A 17737-nucleotide genomic window follows, 5' to 3' on the forward strand; every position below is an offset into this window, starting at 1 on the left:
TTGCCTGTCCTTAGCAGTGGTTTCCTAGCAGCTATTTTACCATGAAGGCCTGGTGCACAAAGTCTCGTTTTAACAATTGTTCTAGAAATGTGTCTGCTGCTAGAACTCTGTGTGGCATTGAGCTGGTCTCTAATCTGAGCTGCTGTTAACCTGCGATTTCTGAGGCTGGCGACTCAGATAAACTTATCCTCCGCAGCAGAGGTGAATCTTGGTCTTCCTTTCCTGGGGTGGTCCTCATGTGAGCCAGTTTCTTTGTAGCGTTTGATGGTTTTTGCCACTGCACTTGGTGACACTTTCAAAGTTTTCCCAATTTTTCGGACTGAATGACCTTAATTTCTTAAAGTAATGATGGCCACTCGTTTTTCTTTACTTAGCTGCTTTTTTCTTGCCATAATACAAATTCTAACAGTCTATTTACTATGGCTATCAGCTGTGTATCCACCAGACTTCTGCATAACACAACTGATGGTCCCGACCCCATTTATAAGGCAAGAAATCCCACTTATTAAACCTGACAGGGCACACCTGTGAAGCGAGAACCATTTCCGGCGACTACCTCTTGAAGTTCATCAAGAGAATGCCAAGAGGGTGCAAAGCAGTAATCAAACCAAAAGGTGGCTACTTTGAAGAATCTAGAATATAAGACATATTTTCAGTTGTTTCACACTTGTTTGTTAATGATTTCATTCCACATGTGTTAATTCATAGTTTTGATGCCTTCAATGTGAATCTACAATTTTCAGAGTCATGAAAATAAAGAAAACACTTTGAATTAGAAGGTGTGTCCAAACTTTTGGTCTGTACTGTATGTGATTGACCAACCCACCCATTTCTTTGACTGTTCAGAAAAAAGCAGATATATAAAGTATATGTACGTATTGTGGGGGGCAGGTATATATGTACATGATGTCGGGGACAGGCATATATGTAAATAATGTGGGGCTTATATATACAGTATATGAACATGATATGGGGGCAGGTATATGCAAAAAGTATTTAGTCAGCCGCCAATAGTGCAAGTTCTCCTACTTAAAAAGATGAGAGAGGCCTGTAACTGACATCATAGGTAGACCCCAACTATGAGACACAAAATGAGAAAACAAATTCGGAAAATCACCTTGTCTGATTTGGCAAGATTTTTTTTCGCAAATTATGGTGGAAAATATGTATTTTGTAACCTAAAAACATGCAAAATTTCTGTCTCTCACAGACCTGTAACTTCTTCTTTAAGAGGCTCCTCTGTCCTCCACTCATTACCTGTAGTAATGGCACCCGTTTGAACTTATCAGTATAAAAGACACCTGTCCATAACCTCAAACAGTCACACTCCAAACTCCACTATGGTGAAGACCAAAGAGCTGTCGAAGGACACCAGAAACAAAATTGTAGCGCTGCACCAGGCTGGAAAGACTGAATCTGCAATAAGCAAGCAGCTTGGTGTGATGAAATCAACTGTGGGAGCAATAATAAGAAAATGGAAGACATACAAGACCACTGATAATCTCCCTTGATCTAAAGCTCCATGAAAGATCTCATCCCGTGGGGTCAAAATGATCACAAGAACGATGAGCAAAAATCCCAGAACCACAAGGGAGGACCTAGTGAATGATCTGCATAGAGCTGGGACCACCGTAACAAAGGCTACCATCAGTAACACACTATGCCACCAAGGACTGAAATCCTGCAGTTCCAGACGTGTTCCCCTGCTTAAGTCAGTACATGTACGGGCCCGTCTGACGTTTGCTAGAGAACATTTGGATTATCCAGAAGAGTATTGGGAGAATGTCATATGGTCTGATGAAACCAAAGTAGAAGTGTTTGGTAGAAACAAAACACGTCGTGTTTGGAGGAGACAGAATGCTGAGTTGCATCCAAAGAACACCATACCTACTGTGAAGCATGGAGGTGGCAACATCATGCTTTGGGGCTGCTTCTCTGCAAAAGGACCAGGACAACTCATCCGTGTACATGAAAGAATAAATGGGGCCATGTAGCATGACATTTTGAGTGCAAACCTCCTTCCATCAGCAAGGGCATTGAAGATGAAACATGGCTGGGTTTTTCAGCATGATAATGATCCTAAACACACTGCCAGGGCAACAAAGGAGTAGCTTCATAAGAAGCATATGAAGGTCCTGGAGTGGCCTAGCCAGTCTCCAGATCTCAAATCCAATGAAAACCTTTTGGAGGAGTTGAAAGTCCGTGTTACCCAGCGACAAGCCCAAAACAACACTGCTCTAGAGGAGATCTGCATGAAGGAATCCAAAAGAACGTATTTCTAGCTCACCGCTCTTTGTGCACAGCTTTAAAGTAGTAAACCACTTGATCCTGCACGGACATCCCAGGTATGGAGATCCAAATTAGAAACAGCAAAATCCATGGATTTCATGGATTTCTTCCATGAATAAGAATCTACGACACTGCGTTATGTCGAAACGCGTTGGATATATCTTGTATCTCTGTGGATACCGTCTGTCCATTTTTTAATATGAAAATAAAGAGGATATTTTAATCTACCTCTTGCCTGTGATCCACTGGATTTTTCTGTTTCTAATCTGCATGAAGAAATGGGCCAACATACCACCAACAGTGTGTGCCAACCTTGTGAAGACTTACAGAAAACCTTCGACTTCTGTCATTGCCAACAAAGGATATATAACAAAACATTGAGATGAACCTTTGTTACTGACCAAATTTATTAATTTATTATTTTGTTACTGACCAAACTTATTTTCCATCATAATTTGCAAAAAAAAATCTTGCCAAATCAGACGCAGTGATTTTCTGGATTTGTTTTCTCATTTTGTCTCAATAGTTGTGGTCACCAATGATGTCAATTACAGGCAAATCTCATCTTTGCACAATTGGTGGCTGACTACATACTTCCCCCCCCACTGTATATATACATACAGTCATATGAAAAAGTTTGGGCACCCCTATTAGTGTTAACCTTTTTTCTTTATAACAATTTGGGTTTTTGCAACAGCTATTTCAGTTTCATATATCTAATAACTGATGGACTGAGTAATATTTCTGGATTGAAATGAGGTTTATTGTACTAACAGAAAATGTGCAATCCGCATTTAAACAAAATTTGACCGGTGCAAAAGTATGGGTACTTCAACATAAAAGTGACATTAATATTTTGTAGATCCTCCTTTTGGAAAAATAACAGCCTCTAGTCGCTTCCTGTAGCTTTTAATGAGTTCCTGGATCCTGGATGAAGATATATTTGACCATTCCTGTTTACAAAACAATTCCAGTTCAGTTAAGTTTGATGGTCGCCGAGCATGGACAGCACGCTTCACATCATCCCACAGATGTTCAATGATATTCAGGTCTGGGGACTGGGATGGCCATTCCAGAACATTGTAATTGTTCCTCTGCATGAATGCCTGAGTAGATTTGGAGCGGTGTTTTGGATCATTGTCTTGCTGAAACATCCATCCCCTGCGTAACTTCAACTTCATCACTGATTCTTGCACATTATTGTCAAGAATCTGCTGATACTGAGTTGAATCCATGCGACCCTCAACTTTAACAAGATTCCCGGTGCCGGCATTGGCCACACAGCCCCAAAGCATGATGGAACCTCCACCAAATTTTACTGTGGGTAGCAAGTGCTTTTCTTGGAATGCCGTGTTTTTTTGCCTCCATGCATAACGCCTTTTTGTATGACCAAAGAACTCAATCTTTGTTTCATCAGTCCACAGGACCTTCTTCCAAAATGTAACTGGCTTGTCCAAATGTGCTTTTGCATACCTCAGGCGACTCTGTTTGTGGCGTGCTTGCAGAAACGGCTTCTTTCGCATCACTCTCCTATACAGCGTCTCCTTGTGCAACGTGCGCTGTATTGTTGACCGATGCACATTGACACCATCTGCAGTAAGATGATGCTGCAGGTCTTTGGAGGTGGTCTTTGGATTGTCCTTGACTGTTCTCACCATTCTTCTTCTCTGCCTTTCTGATATTTTTCTTGGCCTGCCACTTCTGGGCTTAACAAGAACTGTACCTGTGTTCTTCCATTTCCTTACTATGTTCCTCACAGTGGAAACTGACAGTTTAAATCTCTGAGACAACCTTTTGTATCCTTCCCCTGAACAACTATGTTGAATAATCTTTGTTTTCAGATCATTTGAGAGTAGTTTTGAGGAGCCCATGATACCACTCTTCATAGGAGATTCAAATAGGAGAACAACTTGCAAGTGGCCACCTTAAATACCTTTTCTCATGATTGGATACACCTGCCTATGAAGATCAAAGCTCAATGAGGTTAGAAAACCAATTTAGTGCTTTAGTAAGTCAGTAAAAAGTAGTTAGGAGTGTTCAAATCAAGAAATTGATAAGGGTGCCCATACTTTTGCACTGGTCAAATTGTGTTTAAATGCGGATTGCACATTTTCTGTTAGTACAATAAACCTCATTTCAATCCAGAAATATTACTGAGTCCATCAGTTATTAGATATATGAAACTGAAATAGCTGTTGCAAAAACCCAAACTGTTATAAAGAAAAAAGGTTAACATTAATAGGGGTGCCCAAACTTTATCATATGACTGTATATGTACATGATGTGAGGAGGCAGATTATATATATATATATATATATATATATATATATATGTACATGATGCGGGGGCAGGTGTGTTTATGTATATGATGTTGGGACAGGTATAATTGTACATATATATCTAATATATAAAGCTGAATGTGTGTATGTGTGTATGTGTGTATGTGTGTGTGTGTGTGTGTGTGTGTGAGTGTGTGTATGTGTGTATGTATGTTTGTGTGTATGTTTGTGTGTATGTTTGGGATTAGCATCTGCACCGTCGCAGCTACAGCCACAACATTTTGCACACTCACCCTTCTGGACCCCGAGAGCATCATAGGCTATGTTTTCAGGGGAAATTTTAACCCCGCTCTTTACAGTTATTCACCAAAAAACCTGCCTCCATTAAAGCGAATAGAGCTGGGAGCCACAGTGCAGCCAGAACTTCAGAAGAATGCGCAGCCACTCATTTATATGGAATGCTGGTGTGTCACAATGCAGCCAGGGAAAGAGACAGACACAGACAGGGTAAGAAACAGACATAGACAAGGTAAGAAACAGACACAGACAAGGTAAGAGACAGACACAAAGAGACAGACACAGACAAAGAGATAGACTGACAGCGAAAGAGAGGGAAAGAGAGACAGGTTAAGAGACAGACAGGGAAAGAGGCAGACACAGCCAGGGAAAGAGACAGACACAGACAGGGAAAGAGGCAGACACAGACAGGGAAAGAAACAGACATAGACAAGGTAATAAACAGACATAGACAGGGTAAGAGACAGACACAAAGAGACAGACACAGACAAAGAAACAGACTGACAGAGAAAGAGACAGACAGGGAAAGAGAGGGAAAGAGACAGACAGGGAAAGTGACAGACAGGGTAAGCAACAGACAGGGAAAGTGGCAGACAGGGAAAGTGACAGACAGGGAAAGTGACAGACAGGGAAAGTGACAGACAGGGAAAGTGACAGAGATAGACAGACAGGGAAAGAGATAGACAGACAGGGAAAGAGATAGATAGACAGACAGGGAAAGAGATAGATAGACAGACAGGGAAAGAGATTGAGACAGATGGAAAAAGAGACAGACAGGGAAAGAGACAGAGACAGACAGGGAAATAGATAGATAGAGAGAGAGATACAGAGGGGGAGACAGACAGAGAATGGGAGAGAAACAGAGATAGTTACTATCCCGGGCAGCGCTGGGTGCTATGTTGTGAGGCGAAATTTTAACCCAGAGCGTTCCAATTTACCAATCAATTTTGCCCCTATCTACATAATGGGGAAAAAGTGAAACGAAGTGTTGGGGGCAAATTGACAGCTGCCAGATGTGAACAAAAGGGAGTTAAAGAATGAGAGCGATGGCGCTAAAGAGTATATACCGTACAGTTGCTAATGTGGGGCCCCGACATGGGATACTCACCACACTCGGGGATATGAACACACACACAAAATGCGCCACACACTACCACGTGCTTGAACACATATACCACCCTCAGCACACATCTCACCACACATACACCAACCTCGCCACATAATCGCCCTAAAACACACACAAGTCTGGTATTATTCTTCAAAAATAAAAATCTGATTAATAAGTAGCCAAACTACAAGAACAACAAATGTACCACATAGGAAATACGGCAGCTGTCAGTCACATGACCTGTCTATTATGTGTATGTGTGAGCTAATATATACTGTTAGGGGGAGGGCTTTCTGTTGCCTGGAGATTTATCAGGCTGCCAATAGCAACCAATCACAGGTTAGCTTCTATTTTGCTACAGTTAATTAATCTGAGCTCTGATTGGTTAATATAGGCAACAATTTAATAATTACATTTCTATCTATTTGTTTTGTGGTTTTTGTGTGCACAATACATTTTTGTTAATACGTTTTATTTTGTTAACAGCAGTTATTAACCCGGGCGATGTGTGTGTGTGTGTGTGTATGTCCGGGATTGGCATCTGCACCGTCGCAGCTACAGCCACAACATTTTGCACACTCACACTTCTGGACCCCGAGAGCGTCATAGGCTATGTTTTGAGGGGAAATTTTAACCCCGCGCTTTACAGTTATTCGCCAAAAAACCTGCCTCCATTTAAGCGAATGGAGCTGGGAGCCACAGTGCAGCCAGAACTTCAGAAGAATGTGCAGCCACGCCCTTATATGGAATGTTGGCATGTCACAATGCAGCCAGGGAAAGAGACAGACACAGACAGGGAAAGAGGCAGACACAGACAGGGTAAGAAACAGACATAGACAGGGTAAGAGAAAAACACAAAGAGACAGACTGACAGGGAAATAGAAAGACACAGACAAAGAGACAGAGACAGAGACAGACACAGGGAAACAGACAGACAGGGAAAGAAAGGGAAAGAGACAGACAGGGTAAGAGACAGACAAAGACAGGTAAAGAGACAGACAAAGAGACAGACACAGGGAAAGAGACAGAGGGAAAGAGGGAAAGAGACAGACAGGGAAAGAGACAGACAGGGAAAGAGACAGACAGGGAAAGTGACAGAGATAGATAGACAGACAGGGAAAGAGATAGATAGACAGACAGGGAAAGAGATTGAATATAACAAATGGCACTTCCTTGAAATGGAGAATATTGTGTAGATGGAAAGGGGTGCACTTAGTAGGTTCCAAAGAACCTACTAAGTAGGTTCCAGGGAAAGAGATTGAGACAGACTGAGAAAGAGATTGAGACAGTCAGAGACAGACAGGGAAAGAGACAGACAGACAAAGAGATAGAGAGAGAGACAGAGAGATATATACAGAGGGGGAGACAGACAGAGAATGGGAGAGAAACAGAGAGACAGTTACTATCCCGGGCGTTAATACATGCTATTAATACATTCTATCCCGGGAATGTTACTACATTCTATTTTGTTAACAACAGTTATTAACCCGGGCGAAGCCGGGTAGTACAGCTAGTATATATATATATGAATGTGTGTATGTATGTATGTATGTATGTATCTATCTGTGTGTGCATCTCCGGGATTGGCATCTGTACCGTCGCAGCTACAGCCACAAAATTTTGCACACTCACACGTCTGGACCCTGAGAGCGTCATAGGCTATGTTGTAAGGCAAAATTTTAACCCCGCACATTCCAATTTACCAATCAATTTTGCCCCTATCTACATAATGGGGAAAAAGTGAAACGAAAAGTATATCCGCACCGTCGCATTTACAATCACCTCATGTGACCCAGTGAACGTCATAGACTATGTTTTGACAGGAAAATTTAACCTCGCGCTTTACAGTTGCTCTCCAAAAAACATGCCTCCATTAAAGTAAATGGAGCCTGGAACTACAGGTTATTAGTAGGAGCTGTGATTGGTTGCTATAGGAACAAAGGACATTCATAGTATATGAAGCTTATGTGTGAGGTAATAAGATGTTGGTGGGGAGATGGATAGAGGGAGACAGAGAGAGACACAGACAAAGAGAGACAGAGAGAGAGACAGACAGAGACAGACAGTGAAAAAGACAGATGGACAAACAGTGAAAGAGACAGATGGTGAAAGAGACAGATGGGGAAAGAGACAGATGGGGAGAGAGACAGATGGGGAGAGAGACAGATGGGGAGAGAGACAGATGGGGAGAGAGACAGACAGAGAGACAGAGAGAGAGAGACAGACAGACAGGGAAAAAGACAGATGGACAAACAGTGAAAGAGACAGATGGTGAAAGAGACAGATAGAGAAAGAGACAGATGGGGAAAGAGACAGATGGGGAAAGAGACAGACAGACATGCAGACAGGAACAGAAACAGGCAGACAGGGAAGGAGGAGACAGCCAGAGAGACAGACAAAGATAGATGGGGAAAGACACAGACCTTGATAGAGACAGACGGGGAAAGAGACAGAGAAATAGAGACAGACAAGGAAAGAGACAGACAGAGACAGGCAGACAGGGAAAGAGACAGACAGGAAAAGACACAGACAAAGAGACGGGGAGACAGACGGGGAAAGAGACAGACCTGGGAAAGAGAGAGACCTGGAAAGAGACAGATGGGGAAAGAGACAGATGGGGAGAGAGACAGACAGACATGCAGACAGGGGCAGAGACAAGCAAACAGGGAAGGTGGAGACAACCAGAGAGACAGACAAAGATAGATGGGGAAAGGCATAGATCTTGATAGAGACAGACGGGGAAAGAGACAGAGAAATAGAGACAGACATGGAAAGAGACAGACAGAGAAAGCCAGACAGGCAAAGAGACAGACAGGATAAGACACAGACAAAGAGACGGGGAGACAGACGGGGAAAGAGACACACCTGGGAAAGAGACAGACCTGGAAAGAGACAGATGGGAAAAGAAACAGAGAGATAGAGACAGACAAAGAAAGAGACAGACAGAGACAGGCAGACGGGGAAAGAGACAGACGGAGAAAGAGACAGACGGGGAAAGAGACAGACAGAGACAGATGGGGAAAGAGACAGACGGGGAAAGAGTCAGATGGGGAAAGAGACAGACGGGGAAAGAGATAGACCTGGACAGAGACAGACCTGGACAGAGACAGACGGAGCACATTACTTGGCAAATTTAGTTAAATCTGTGTGGAATATCTGTGGTGTTGAAATATATGTTGTGAAATGCTTCTATTAGCTTAGTTTTTGCCTTTTAATAATTACATTTCCATCTATTTGTTTTGTGGTTTTTGTGTGCAGAATACATTTTTGTTAATACATTCTATTTTGTTAACAGCAGTTATTAACCCGGGCGAAGCCAGGTAGTACAACTAGTATATAAATAAATATACATATATATATATGATGTGGGGGCAAGTATATAGATGCGTGTATAATGTGGGGGCAGGTTTGTGTACTTAGACCCCTCAGTGTGAGTGTGGCAGTGTTTGTTTGTTTTGTGCGGGAGGGGAGGGCTGTGCAGGGTGATGTGTCTGTATCTGCAGTGTAATGAATGGGATGTTTGCTAATAATTACACCCCAGCACATGTGATTTGTCTGTGGGCGTTGTCATCTAGTTTGGTAAATAAATGTATTTCATAAATAAACTTCTCTAACAACAGACAATTATGGCAATGAGCTGCGGATAATATGACCTGGAAATGTACAATCCACGATCGCATCCTGTGTGGAGAGATCGCATCCACTTTTTGAAAGAAACATGCCTGTGCCTTTTTCATCTCAGAAAAATGTTCAACCTTGTGACATATGCATCATTTTATATTGTGATTTACGTGTTTGTTTATATATTATTCTTCTGCAGAATAACTGAAATTAGATATTTTCTTTGGAAAAACAGTAAAAATACAGTAAGTCATAAAAAGAGACAGAGATTTATAGTAAATACCATTGTGAATCATCCATCCATCCATCGCTTGCAATCTTTAAACTCTGATCCCAACCTGAGGGGCTTCCCGGTCGGCGCTTTACCTGGGCCGCTGCCAGTGCCCATGTCGTAGACGCAGTGCACACTGGACACAATGATTGCAGGGGGGTGCAGGGCACACTGGATGTGATTGCAGGAGAATGCAGTGCATGCTGGGTACAATGCTTGAAGGAGGGTGCAGTGCACACTGGGCACAATGATTGCAGGATGGCACAGTGCACACTGGGCACAATGATTGCAGGCGGGTGCAGTGCACACTGGGCACAATGATTGCACGATGACACAGTTCACACTGGGCACATTGATTGCAGGATGGCACAGTGCACACTGGGCACATTGATTGCAGGATGGCACAGTGCACACTGGGCACAATGATTGCACAATGGCACAGTGCACACTGGGCACATTGATTGCAGGATGGCACAGTGCACACTGGGCACAATGATTGTAGGATGGTGTAGTGTGTACACTGTGCACAATGATTTCAGGATGGCACAGTGCACACTAAACACAATTATTGCAGGAGAGTGCAGTGCATACTAGGTGCAATGATTGAAGGAGGGCACAGTGCACACTGGGCACAATGATTTCAGGATTGAACAGTGCACACTGACTGAACACAATGATTGTAGGAGGGTGCAGTGCATACTGGGCACAATTATTACAAGATGGCGCAGTGCACACTGGGCACTATGATTACAGGATAGCGCAGTGCACCCTGGACACAATGATTGCAGGAGGGCACAGTAGACAATGAGCAAAATGATTGCCATAGGGTGCAGTGTACACTGGGAACAATGATTGCAGGAGAGCGCAGTGGACACTGGGCATAATGATTACAGAAGAATGCAGTGCACACTGGAAACAATGATTGCAGTGCACACTGGGCACAATGATTGCAGGAGGGTGCAGTGCACACTGGGCACAATGATTGCAGGAAGGCGCAGTGCACACTGGGCACAATGATTTCAGGATGACGCAGTGCACACTAAACACAATGATTGCAAGAGAGAGCAGTGCACACTAGGTACAATGATTGCAGGTGTAAAACCTGCCTGGATCCACAGACTCAGACTGGCTGTAATGGACAGGCTACAGGAATGCCACTCACAAAGCAGGACCCCAAAGAACCTGAAGCTCTTTAACCCCTATACAGGGATTTGGGATTACACAGGGCCCCGGAGATCACTACCTATGGTAGGCTGCAATCCAATGAGAGTAGTAGCCAGGCAGGGACAATCCGGGAAATGCAAAACAGCGACAAAATCAGGCAGGCAAGGATGTAATCAGAAAACAAAACAGAGGTCAAATCCGGATCGGGAAGTGGGGTACAAATACAGCAGGCAGGAGGGTAGTCAGAGAGCAGGCCGGGGTCAAAGCAGGAATCAATATTCAGAGCAGGGTGGAACCAGAGTGTAGAGTCTAGCAGGAATACAACCTATATCTGGCAATGGCCAGCAGATAGAAGAGGGATAAAAAGGGTGTGGTGTCTTCCCATTGGCTGAAGCTAAATTGTGGCAACCTTAGCTGGAAGACACACACCACTTACATAAAAAAATTAAACAATTAAACTAGGGAGCGCATGTGAAGGGTCTGGGAGATAGAGGTGAGGAGGAGAAAAAGAATCTGCTCACCTGATGTGGTTGTGCAGCCCTCGCACAACCACGGTATAAGACTTGAGTGTGGTGTCAGAGCTCTTCTAACCTGTTAGCCCACGATGTCCATCCAGGGAAGCAAATTCCTGAAGAGCTGGTCACATGACATGAGTGGCTGATAGAAAACAATAAATTCTTTAAAAAAAATTAATCTAATACTGTGGCCTCCTTAGAGCTCTATCAGAGCGTGCCTCTATACTTTACACACCACCTACAGTCAGCCAGTGGTACTGCAGGCACCAGGAAAACCCAGCCTAGTGGATGAGCGGAGCCTGCGCCCACCAGTGCCACCGGCACCGACTCCTCCCTCATCATCAGCACAGCCCACAGCGGGAATACGGCGGCGCCTGGTGACTGAAGCAGAAGGCGCAGGAGCGGACTCTGGTGAGGACGTGACAGCAGGATGGTGCAGTGCACACTGGGCACAATGATTGCAGGAGAGCGCAGTGGACACTGGGCACAATGGTTGCAGGAGAGCGCAGTGGACACTGGGCGCAATGGTTGCCGGTTCCTGCATTTGTTACACTTTGCAGCAGCATCTGGGCTGATGACACCATGGATCGTCTATTCCTTTGCGGCTCTGATTCTGCCATCATGTACAATGTGTTCTTGTAATTACTTGTTGTCACATTCTGCTCTCTTTCTGCTGCTATACAGGATCCTTCAGATACGTCTTTAAAGTAGCAGATGATCTAAGGAAAAAGATTTCATTATTGACGTGACCAACTGCCCGAGCCTCTGCTGTAAAGCTGCGTGTCCTGCCCCAGGTACAATGTAGGGGTGTCATTATACTTTGTAATGGGCAAAAGCGGAAACCTCATTAATCACAATAAAGGGATGTTTTTTGTGAGTGATAAAGATGTTTATAGTGGCCAAGATGTGTAAAGAAAAGAGATAGCTGATAGATAGATAGATAGATCTGTATTATCTACTATCCTTTATCTATCTATCCATCCATATACCTATATATCCCTTTATCTACCTCTCTATCCCTCTATCTACCTACCTCTCTATCTATCTACCTATCTATCCCTCTATCTACCTACCTCTCTATCCCTCTCTCTATCCATCTATCTATCCCTCTATCTACCTACCTATCCCTCTATCTACCTATCTATCTATCCCTCTCTCTATCCATCTATCCCTCTATCTATCTATCCCTCTATCTACCTATCTCTCTATCCCTCTCTCTATCCATCTATCCCTCTATCTATCTATCCCTCTATCTACCTACCTATCTATGTATCCCTCTATCTACCTATCTCTCTATCCATCTATCTATCCCTCTATCTACCTACCTATCTCTTTATCCCTCTCTCTATCCATCTATCCCTCTATCTATCCCTCTATCTACCTACCTATCCCTCTATCTACCTACCTATCTCTCTATCCCTCTCTTTATCCATCTATCCCTCTATCTATCTATCTACCTATCTATCTATGTATCCCTCTATCTATCTACCTATCTATCCCTCTATCTATCTATCTATCTATCTATCTATCCATCTATCTATCTATCCCTCTATCTACCTACCTACCTATCTCTCTCTATCCATCTATCTATCTCTCTCTCTCTCTATCTATCCCTCTATCTATCCATCTACCTACCTACCTATCTCTCTATCCCTCTATCTACCTACCTATCTATCTCTCTATCTATCCCTCTATCTATCTATCCCTCTATCTATCTATCCTTATATTATCTATCTATCTATCCATCTATCTATCCCTCTATCTATCTATCCTTATATTATCTATCTATCTATCCATCTATCTATCCCTCTATCTACCTATCTCTCTATCCCTCTCTCTATCTATCTATCTATCTATCTATCCCTCTATCCATCTATCCCTCTATCTATCTATTCCTCTATCTATCTATCCCTCTATCTATCTATCCCTCTATCTATCTATCTATCTATCTATCTATCTATCCCTCTATCTATCTATCTATCTATCTATCCCTCTATCTATCTATCCCTCTATCTCTCTGACACTGGCCAGTGCAAATGTGCCATGTGTGTCCCTAATTCCCCGGGTCTTGTGGTTATTATAACCAGTCTGATTTTTGCCCCATCATTACAGCAGCGCACACAATGAGAAGCAGGAGTCAAAGCTCTAACAATACCTTCGGACCCCTGCTATGTCAGTGATGTAAGCACAGTGCCTGCAGATATAGACTCTTCTGCCAGTGGGTGCCCATTCAGCAGGGATTTTTCCCATAGGCACAGCATGGTACAGACCCTTGGTGTGAATAGGTTCAGGAATGAGGCGTGAGCTCGGAGAATACCTTTTAGTGAGCAGTGAATACCTTATGTCTGGGTCCAGCTTGCCCGGGCTGAGGCCTGGATCTGAGCTATTCTCTGCTGTACTGCATTATCTGGATAAATAGAAGGCAGGATCCCCAGATAATATTGACAGGCACTAAATGGGATTTTGTAAAACCACTTACTGGACCTGGAACAAATTTCTAACTCTTAAAAGTAACAAGATCAGTGGCCGTGAGGAAGACCTAATATTGTAATGACTTGTACCTGCCTCCTAGCTGCTCAAAAATGGTCCAGAAATGCTCTGAGATGTGTCCACCATACTGTATGCAAACGGACAGAGCCCGACTCTATAGGGGCCGTGTGCTATATAGTCTCCCCGTCCAGGTGTGAAGACACAAAGAGAACTAACCTCAAATACAATGTCATTTTTCATCTCAGGCCATTGTTTGTTTGAAGAGGCTGTGGCCCCCATTACTGATAGCAGGAAATTTACATCAATATGTGAGCGCTTTATGTGGATTTATTTATTTAACCAATGGCCCCGCAGCTTAAAAGGTTTGTATTCGTTTTTCAGATCTTTCCCACAAGTGATGTGTTACTAAATATAATGGCATTTTCCTGCAATTAAGTAGATTATCCGCAGACTGAGCACGATGCATGTGAAATCATTACACCGCGGCTCGGAATATTCATACAAATCTTACATTAGATGGATTAGAAAAAAAAAATGTTTTCCTTCAATCACAGTATTTTGGCTTTTTGTTTGATAAAAAACCCCCCATAAATTATTATTATTTATATTATAAGTGAGGTTTTTTTTTGTATGGAGGAAAGAAAAAAAATGTTGTACATTAAAAAACTCTCCAAAAGTGAGAAAAAAAGACACAAAACCATCCAATCTGAACGTAACATTTTTGGCTGAAAATTACATGGTAAAAACTCTGCAAGAATGAATGTTTCGATACTTTGTGTGAATAGAACTTTAGGCCACATATTGTAAATATTGATTTTTTTTCCAGCTAAAAATCTGCCAATTGTCCAAGTAAAGTAGATGTGATTACATGAAAACTTGTGTCCTATAGGTACAACTAAAAGTGCAACATTTTTCGATTTCTTCATTTTTGGTGCACTTTTTTTCTCCAGGCTTCTATGAAATGTCTGAAAAACACATAAAAAATGCAGATGTGTCTGAATCTAAAGAGTTTAAAGCTTTTTCGTATTAAAAAAATAAATTCAGATTCAATCTGTATTAAACATGTAGCAAACAAGGGGGAAAATCCATCAAAAATATTTGGTGTGGACACCTCACTCAAACATCCTTCTTTTTCAGTGAAAACCCCCAGACCAATGTTCCTCAGCGTGGTAGATCAGATTTTCAGAAGTCTTTTTCTCATATACAATACAGACCAAACGTTTGGACACACCTTCTCATTCAAAAAGTTTTCTTTATTTTCATGACTCTAAAAATTGTAGATTCACACTGAAGGCATCAAAACTATGAATTAACACATGTGGATTGAAATACTTAACAAAAAAGTGTGAAACAACTGAAAACATGTCTTATATTCTAGGTTCTTCAAAGTAGCCACCTTTTGCTTTGATTACTGCTTTGCACACTCTTGGCATTCTCTTGATGAGCTTCAAGAGGTAGTCACCGGAAATGGTTTTCCAACAGACTTGAAGGAGTTCCCAGAGATGCTTAGCACTTGTTGGCCCTTTTGCCTTCACTCTGCGGTCCAGCTCACCCCAAACCATCTCGTTTTGTTTTCAGATCTGGTGACTGTGGAGGCCAGGTCATCTGGTGTAACACCCCATCACTCTCCTTCTTAGGCCTCTGCCACACTCACGTGCCTCCGGTACGTGTGTGCCTTTTTTTTCACGTACCGGAGACACGGGCCCACGTGGTCCTATGTATTGTTGTTGTTTTGGACACACGTAAGTATTCAGGAACGGAACGTGTGTCCGTTCCGTACTTACGTGTGTCCGTTTTTTAAAAACGCTGACATGTCCGTGTTGCTCCGGCAGCACGGGTGTCACACGGCCCGCACCCGTACCACACGGATGTAGTGTGGATGCGGGCCCATGTGACACGCGCCGGAGAAAGACACGTGTCAGTGTAAAAATAATAAAAACACATAATCACCTCCACCATACCTGCAGTCTCTGCCGCGGCTGTCCCCTGCATCTGTCCCCCAGTGAATTTGAACAATGCTTATTCTTCACTGGGGGCCGGAAGCAGCGTCAGCGGGGCGTGGCTTTGGACGGACACTGTCATTCAGCACCACAGACAGCGCCGGATGATGCAGGTAAGGCGGGGCTTTCCATTCTCCGTGTGTTATTACGTATAACACACGGAGAACATGTACGTGCCATAAACACGGCACACAGGGAGCAAACCACCCCTTTAACACGTACGTGACAAAAACGTTACGTTTTTTCACGTAAGTGTGGCACAGGCCTTAGTCAAATAGCCCTTACACAGCCTGGAGGTGTGTTTGGGGTCAATGTCCTGTTGAAAAATAAATGATGGTCCAACTAAACGCAAACCGGATGGAATAGCACGCCGCTGCAAGATGCTGTGGTAGCCATGCTGGTTCTGTATGTCTTCAATTTTGAATAAATCCCCAACAGTGTCACCAGCAAAGCACCCCCACACCATCACACCTCCTCCTCCATGCTTCATGGTTCAAACCAGGCATCTAGAGTCCATCCATTCACCTTTTCTACAAAGACACGGTAGTTGGATCCAAAGATCTCAAATTTGGACTCATCAGACCAAAGCACAGATTTCCACTGGTCTAATGTCCATTCCTTGTGTTCTTTACCCCAGAAAAGTCTCTTCTGCTTGATGCCTGTCCTTAGCAGTGGTTTCCTAGCAGCTATTTTACCATGAAGGCCTGCTGCACAAAGTCTCCTCTTAATAGTTGTTCTAGAGATGAGACGGTGTGTCCAAACTTTTGGTCTGTACTGATTTTATATATATATATATATATATATATATATATATATATATTGTGAGGTAGCGCGGTCGGCTGCGCAGCAGAAGACACGGGATCCAGGCATATAGGTTCACAGCACACGGTGTTTAATGTCCAAACAAAAATCCACAGCAATATACATGTCTCTCCAGCAGAGACTCAGGGAGTTGTGATCACTCCCCACACCCGGCACACCTGCCCCTCGTTCCTGTTTCCCTTTAACCCTTCCTTCAGCCTGTAGGGAAACAGCATTAACCCTAGAGTGGATTTACTTTCTATCATGGAGTGAGCACAACCGGGGCGAGACATACCGGCCGTCATAGATAACCCCGGTCACAGTCTCACAATATATATATATATATATATATATATATATATATATATAAAATCTTTTTTTAAAAACTTTTCCTTGCAGTCAATGAGGAACAGAGAATACTAGGATGCAGCCAAGTCAACATTGGGGTTTGAGCTCTTCACAGACCCACGGATCTGGATTGGTGTGGTTATGGACGTCTCCTCTTTTTGTTATTTTTGTGGACACTCAGTCACCCAAAAAAAAAACCATGGATGTGTGAATAGACTCATAAAATAGAAGGAGAATTCTGTCTGTGAAAAACAGAACACAAGCGAAAACAACACGTGACTGAATGAATTCTTAAAGCGCACCAATCAGCAGGATTTTCCTATATAACCTAAAGCCAGTGCTATACTGGCACTATCAGGCTGATTCTATACATACCTGTAGTGGTCAGCTCGGATGTATAGGTTTTGAAACACAAGCAAGTAAAGTTTATAAAATCGGTAGCTTTCTGAGTGACAGCAGCAGAGGATCAAATAATAACTTGGGGGGTATTCATAGTTATCCCCTCCCCCTGTTAGAATTAGCATAAGTATTATACAATCGATGCAACGTTTCTC

The 17737-nt window shown here is 42.9% G+C and overlaps 1 long non-coding RNA gene across 2 annotated transcripts in view; it reads left to right on the forward strand.

The window, feature by feature from the left end:
• Positions 1 to 17737, forward strand: part of LOC142257842 (uncharacterized) — a 119077-nt gene that overhangs the window by 90800 nt on the left and 10540 nt on the right. For both annotated transcript variants that reach the window (XR_012727663.1, XR_012727662.1), the window contains 2 exons: positions 12229 to 12338; positions 14280 to 14396. This is a non-coding gene — a long non-coding RNA (uncharacterized LOC142257842). The remainder of the gene's footprint in view (positions 1 to 12228; positions 12339 to 14279; positions 14397 to 17737) is intronic.

The sequence above is a fragment of the Anomaloglossus baeobatrachus genome, chromosome 12 (genome assembly GCF_048569485.1).
Source record: "Anomaloglossus baeobatrachus isolate aAnoBae1 chromosome 12, aAnoBae1.hap1, whole genome shotgun sequence".
NCBI lineage: Eukaryota > Metazoa > Chordata > Amphibia > Anura > Aromobatidae > Anomaloglossus > Anomaloglossus baeobatrachus.